Source organism: Mesoplodon densirostris, chromosome 5 (genome assembly GCF_025265405.1).
Source record: "Mesoplodon densirostris isolate mMesDen1 chromosome 5, mMesDen1 primary haplotype, whole genome shotgun sequence".
NCBI lineage: Eukaryota > Metazoa > Chordata > Mammalia > Artiodactyla > Ziphiidae > Mesoplodon > Mesoplodon densirostris.
Window position 1 is genome coordinate 28,546,760 of NC_082665.1, and position 7,310 is coordinate 28,554,069.

The 7,310-nt window shown below is 37.6% G+C and overlaps 1 non-coding gene across 1 annotated transcript; it reads right to left on the reverse strand.

Moving 5' to 3' along the window:
* Positions 1 to 6,172: 6,172 nt before the first annotated feature.
* LOC132491503 (U6 spliceosomal RNA) lies at positions 6,173 to 6,279 on the reverse strand. Its single transcript, XR_009532713.1, has one exon. It is a non-coding gene; the product is annotated as a U6 spliceosomal RNA (small nuclear RNA).
* Between the last annotated feature and the right edge of the window lie 1,031 nt (positions 6,280 to 7,310).

A 7,310-nucleotide genomic window follows, 5' to 3' on the forward strand; every position in this document is an offset into this window, starting at 1 on the left:
ATCCTCCCTCTGTGACCTGAACCCAGGTTGCTACACTCAGATGAGCCATCCTTGGACCCTGCCAAGGTCTCATGCTGTGGCCATATAATACTGGTTGTGATTTCTGCACACCTGGTTTTCAGTGCATGGGCAGAAATCATTACCCTTTCTGTAGAACTTTACCTCCTCTTCTATCTTCTCCATTACCTTAAACCAAGCCAGATTAGAAACACCATGCAGGTGCTATGGCTTCTTCCTGCTTCTCTGGTGAATGAATTATTGGATATTCGGGGCACCTGCAACCTTGTCTGGGTCTGGAAGGGTATTGAATGAAAGGCAGACACCCAGACATTCCTTAGCAACTCTGAATGCCATTAGACTGGTGTCCTTCCTCCAGCAAGGTGCCTTCAATCAAGGACTCATCATCATTTGTCTAGACAAGATCCTGATCTGTTTAATGAATCTAGTCTTACAAGAACCTTAGGCCAAGCAAGAGCACCACCCCAGGACCAACCTTAAAAAATATGTGCTCAAGAACCCAAATGGAGTTTCTGGGCCATGTTTTTTCTGGGCAGTATGATGATATGATACAGGACTACATACTGGTGGAATGTCCCTGAAAATGATTAGAGATACGCAATAATTTATAGGGTCCACTGCTGATTACCATTGACTTGTTCTCCACTTTTTTACATTTATGGTAGAAACAACTTCTGTGGGAAAGGAAAGAATTTGCCTGGTTCTCCACATCTGTAATTTTCTGACATTTAAAATCTGGATTAACATTTGCTGTGTTCCTGGTCTACTCTACCCTATGTAAATAGACACCAAGACCTCTGACTTTGAAGGAAGTAGAAAATTCCCAGCATTGACGTCTTAAGGAAATGACACTGACCAAAGTCAATCACCTAACTCTGGAGCAAACCTTTCAATGATAAGATCTCCTTTGGTCACCTAGACTGCCACCTCTTGGAAGAGTTCAAAACAGACTTATAAACTCAGGTTTCAAGGGATCAGGTCAATGGTTTGGTGTATTTCACCACCCCATCAGATAAATTAGAAGCACCCAACAAAGAAAATATCATGTCTATCAAGGTGGACTATGCAGGACATTAGGATTACTCCAATTCCAGAAATTTTCTGTCCCTACAACTTCTAGCTATGCTGAATGAAATGACTCAGTAAAAACAACTGATCATTAGGCTTTTTAAATGAAACTGATCTACTCACTCAACATGGTTCAGAGATCATAGAATGCAACTATGACCATCAGACTCCTCTCAGATATTTGGCTATCACCCTTAGGCTTTCCTACTTGAACTGCTATGCTCAGCTCTTTAATCTTCCAGTACTTTTCATCTCCCAAATCCTGGCTTTAAGGTCTCTTGCTATTTTAGCACTCCATTGGAACTTCTTTAATTTTTTTTTTTTTTTAACATCAAGCTCTTGCTAAACTCTTGGGATTTCAGCAGGGATATTTCTCTGCAAGTTTTGGCTTCACAGGGCACCAACTTTCACTCCCACACTGCCATCATGGCAAGGTCAGCTCCCTTAAGCTCCTGTTTTCTTGTTAGAAGAGGATGATTATACATTAACTGCCTAAAGAGACATTTTAATATAAAATATCTTAATTTTTAAACTTTTTACTCTACCTATATCCCCCCCTCCCCACTCCCTACTCAAGCACACAATGCTGTAAGCTAACCTCACTTCATTTTTTGGAGACTTCATTCAGATGTCCTATTACAGTTTTGTCCATACATCCACAGTCATGTCCTCATGCTATTGACCCCGAATTAAGCAAGCCATTGATACACACAAACATGCTCACAAAACATATCACTCTGTCTTTTATCCCTAATCCCTGCTTGCAACTGTATTGCCTTTGCTGTATCTTGATGATAGGATTCTTGGACACCATTTTTCCTTGGGTTCAGTTCATTAAGTCACTACTTCCAATCTCTGCCATTTTCTCTCTACTGACCACCCAGCCATCTTTACACAGCACTGAATTCTGAAACAATCCTAGGAGCTAACACTGAAAAAGAAGTGTATGCTCTGAAGGACAGAACCAGGACAGGTAAGGCAAAGCTACAGTGAGAGAAATGGTATGTTAATAAAAGGAAAATCTAGCTATGTGGGGTAGCTTGTAATGAGCTGGCTGCCACAGAAGTGATGAACTGAACATGAGTAAGTATATTTAAGTCAAGGAGGAATGACTAACACAATAAGACATTCTTTGGAAAGAGATATATGAGAGAGCACCAAAGAGTCTCTCTACCTTTAATATTATATAAGAACAAGACATTAAATACAGTTAAATACTTAAGTGTAACTGGACATTAAACTCAGCTTTGTTTGAAGCACCAAAGGCTGACAGTAAACATACCCAAGTGAGGTGAGGGGGACAGACTCCCCTGAAAAGGACATGCTAAGTGTGTGAAACTGATTCTGCCAGCATAGGGAATTGCCATAGCAGCCAGGAAAAGAGAATTGTTGAAGAGGAAGGGGTAATCAGAGTGTTCCGCTCCACCCTCTCAAGCCAAGTCTGAGCTTTGAGTGAATAGCTTGATTTGTATTCCTGGAACTGGAGGGAGGCATAGGAATAAGGAATGAGGCCAGATACAAACTTAAAAAGTTTAAAGGCAACAGGAGTAACTAAAGCTGCCCACTGGGTGGCAGAGAAAGGGGGGTCCTAGGAAGGAGTTGGGACTTTCCCCAATAAGCTCAGTTTCCCCATGGGGCATATGGAGCTGGCCTTGAGCCATTCTGAAGGAACCTTAACCAAAAGGGCTGCTTAAAGAGCAACAAGACCCTAAAAAAGAGAATCTATGTGTGATGAAGTGCTATGGTTCCAGAGACTGAGAGAGGGAATGGGAAGCTGACAGTTGAACGAAGCATCCAAGTATCCATTAATAGCCAAGGAATACACTCCGCCATAAGTGGAGGCCCTTTGTGTGTTTTGAGGACATATGGAATAGATTGCCTGGACTGATAGAGAGTTTAGGGAAATATCATTGGAGCTTTATATTAGGACCACACTTTGAAGGGCCCTAACTGCCCACCTAAATCCTACAGTACCAATGAGTAAGTGGAATTCAGCACTGTTATTGGACTGAGAAACGGCATTATGTTAAATAATTGGGAAATGTATTCTCCCATGGACCCACTAATTTCCCTATTATGGACCAGATTTTCCTAAAATCAAACTGAACCAATTTCTACTGAGGTCTACTCTTTCATATTCTTTCTTTTATCCTTATACTCAGCTTTCTCCCTTCTAAATTTTTTGTTTGTTTGTTCATATACAATGAAGTCATATTTAATATTGTCTTCACTGTTCCACGCTAGTATTACTTCGTCTGCTAAAATCACACCTACTTTCTACTATTATTATCAATTTTATCAGACATTCCTTATTCCATCTCTCATCCACCAAACCCAAACTTTCTATCTGATGTTTTCCTCACTTTCTTAGAACTGCATCTCCTTATATCATCAAATCACTTTCCTTGAGACTTTGCAAACTCAACTCAAAACTCAATTCTTCTGTGATGCATATAAGACTTCTGCAGAATCATAGACATTCTCCTAAAGGAAAAATCCTAAATTAAAATGATTGAAAATTGTATTCATCCCCCCAAATTTCACTGTGACCCACCTAACTCCCACCTTCTATTTTATTCTTACATAGTTTGGGGTCTTCTTTGAACCAGGGCTGTGTTTTTAAGGAGATGTAGAGTTTACCCAAGTAAATATCTCACTATTTAAAATTGCTAATGATAACAGTAATTAATTAGATTAAATGCTTTTGGCAACTTTCTAGCTCTGAAAGTGTTTCCTAACAATAACTATTGACGATACTAATCGATAAGCATGAAAAGAATGAGCGACTTCTGTATCTGTAAAACTATTTTTCAGTACCCATTACTATGGTCTCTTGAGACTACTTTGCATACTTTCATTTGTTTACTTGATGCTAAATCCTGGAACTGCTTTTATGGGACACATATAAGGAAAGTGTCTCTGGTCTCTGAAGTCTTTCCTGCTTCATCAAAATTCATTAGAGAAGAAAAGTGACTATTTTGGCAAATATCCATAGTATTTCACTGCCGTGTTTGCATTTTATTAAACTAACTCATTTAAAATAAAAACTCATATTTTATACAGTACTATTTGTTTCCTTTATTTTACATAGTGGCACTACTTAAGTGTAGTTTTAAAATAAGCCTATAGAGAAGGGCTTTATTTTTGCTTTTTCATTGTAACTGTTGAGGATATATGTATGTAGGTATGTGTGTGTATTTTAAGAATTCCTTTAGGTTTATTCAACTTCTTTCATTTTCTTTTGTTTGTGTAACTTAAAAATCAATAATCATTTTCTTGCTTCATGTTAAATAGTTCAGATAAAATGAAAAAGCAAGAAATTGCACCTGATACTTGAAAGTTGTTATTCCTGACAGCGCTTCATCTTTTTTCATGCCCATATTGGCTTTTCTCCTGGCCCATCCATTGCTTAATGTAAGTGTTATAAATTGCTCTAAAGTTCCATAAAGCATAATAAACATAAATCAATATTTCTTGGTTAAAAACTTAGAAATGCTGATCCAGCCCAGATTAGTTATAGATGTCTTGAACCCATCCTGTCCCTTGGTTATTTTATTTTACCAGAAGCCACTTCTGGGCTCAAGAATGCCTCTCTTTTTCTTTTCCTCTCTGACCTTAGTCACACAGACACTTTCAGTGACACATCAGGACAGATTGAGGGGAAGTTATCATTCAGCAGCCTTAGAAAAGCCCCATTCTTTTTCCTTCTGGCCTCTGATCCTGGCAACTTTGGAAGAGTGACGTGACAGTCTCAGACAAATTTAGACCACAGGCCAGCAATATGTCAAGCTCGTCTGAGGCAAATTCCAGTTTGTCATGGGAAAAAAAAAATGTTCATTTTCTTCTGAGATTCCATGAATTAAGCCAAAGCCCACTTCTCTCCTTCTGGCTTGCAAATGTAGCATCTGATCTAAATGGAACACCTGCAGGCTGCTTCATGACAAAACTGACCCGATTGAATTTCTGCTCTCGGAATTTTTTAATATGATTATATGCTATACCCTTGGATATAAAAGCACATCCCACCCCTGGAAATGACAGCTTGCCCCTACAGCCAACTGATGCTATTTATGTGACATTGTTGTTATTTATTCTCATCTCAAAGGGAATGATTGAATGGCTTTGTGGTTTCTCCCAAGAAACTGTGGAGCTATATAGTACGAAATCTGCAAGCTCAGGTGATCATCTTTCCTGAGGAGATTTTCACAGGAAGCTCTTTGAAAATTGCATGAAAATGTCGGTAGGACATTAGACAAAGTGGTTTTATTAGGCTTATTGATTGAAAGCTCACTTTTCATGTGAATTGTGACCCAGTGTGCTTAGAGGACAGTCTTCTCCTCCAGACCTCATCCCCCTCCAGCCAAAAGCAATGCTCTTTCCACCCACTCCCAGGATACCTGAAAGCAGGTATGTATCACAGGAATGAGAGTAGGGAGAATTAGATGGACCTTCCACTTGCCCCAGTCTGAAAAACTGCCATTAGCCTTTCATTCCTTTGGATTCTAAAAACTGTTTGATCAATAGAAAAAGAAATATAAATGACCTCTAAATATATAAAAAGATGTCAAACTGGTCTCATAATAAGGGCAATATAAATTAAAAGTATACTCAGATACCATTTTCTACTAATGAGATTAGCAATACCAAAATTTACCACATTTTTTTTGGTGACCCTTTGAACAAACAGGAATCCTCATAGCATTGTTGGTGAGTGCTGTCCTGATGGGGGAGAATTAGGAATAGTTATCAATCTTATAAGTGCAATTACCCTTTGGTTTTAGCAATCCCAATCTTGGGAACTGATCCTTCAGTAAAAATTGCACATATGAATGAAAAATATATACAGTTATACATTGAAAAACTCTGAATATCACAACTTCAAAACAACTCAAGTTCCATCAGTAAGGGACTGGTTAAATTAACTATGAGATATTCACCCAATGGAATATTATACAGCAGTATAAGAGAATGGGGAAGCTCATTATATACTGATATGGAAATATCTCTAGTTTGTATCTTTTTTTTAACATCTTTATTAGAGTATAATTGCTTTACAATGGTGTGTCAGTTTCTGCTTTGTAACAAAAAAAATATGGAACGCTTCAGGAATTTGCATGTCATCCTTGCACAGGGGCCATGCTAATCTTCTCTGTATCGTTCCAATTTTAGTATATGTGCTGCCGATGTGAGCACTAGGTTGTGTCTTTAAATGGATAAATGAAGACACAGAGCAGTTCATATATAACAATATATATTTATATGGAAAAAGGGAATAAGAATTCATCTTTATTCTTGCTTGGTATTTGCATAAAGATATACTGAAAGGATACTTAAGAAATTAATAACAGTGGTTACCTGTGGAAAGGAACAAGATGGATGGGATCAGGGAAAGGAATAAGAATTATCAGTGTTTACTACTTTTATTTTTGAACCATGTGTAACCTACTAAATTTTTTTAGAGACAGTATATTTATGTATTTAAGTATTTATTTTGTAAAGCATTTTTTATTGTGATAAAATATATACAGCTTAAAATCTGCCACTTTCACTATTTTTAAGCATACACTAATTTTAAGCATACAATTCAGTGGCATTAATTACATTCACAATATTGTGCAACCCTAAGTATTGTCAACTTCCAGAACAGTTTCATCACCCCAAACAGAAACTCTTAACAATTAAGCAGTAACTTTTCATTCTCCCCTACCCCAGCCTCTAGTTACCTCAAGTCTTCTTTCTGTCTCTATGACTTAGCCTATTCTAGAAATTTCATATCAGTGGAATCATATAATATTTGTCTTTTTGTGTCCAGTTTATTTCACTTAGCATGATGTCTTCAAGGTTTATGCATGTTGTACTATGTATCAGAACTTCATTTCTTTTTGACTGACTAATATTCCACTATATGCATAAAACACATTTTCTTATCCATTCATCTGTTGATGGACGCTAAGGTTGTTTCTTCCATTTGTCTATTATGATTAATGCTGTAATGAGCATTAGGGTAAAAATATCTGTTTGAGTCCTTGTTTTCAACTCTTTTGGCTATACACCTAGGAGTGGAATTGTTAAGTCATTTGGTAATTCTGAGTTTAACTTTTCAAGAAACCACCAAACTGTTTTCCACCATGGCTGCACCCTTTACATTCCACCAGCATCGTACAAGGATTCCAATTTCTCTACACTGTCGCTAACACTTGTTATTTTCCATTATTTTTATTGTA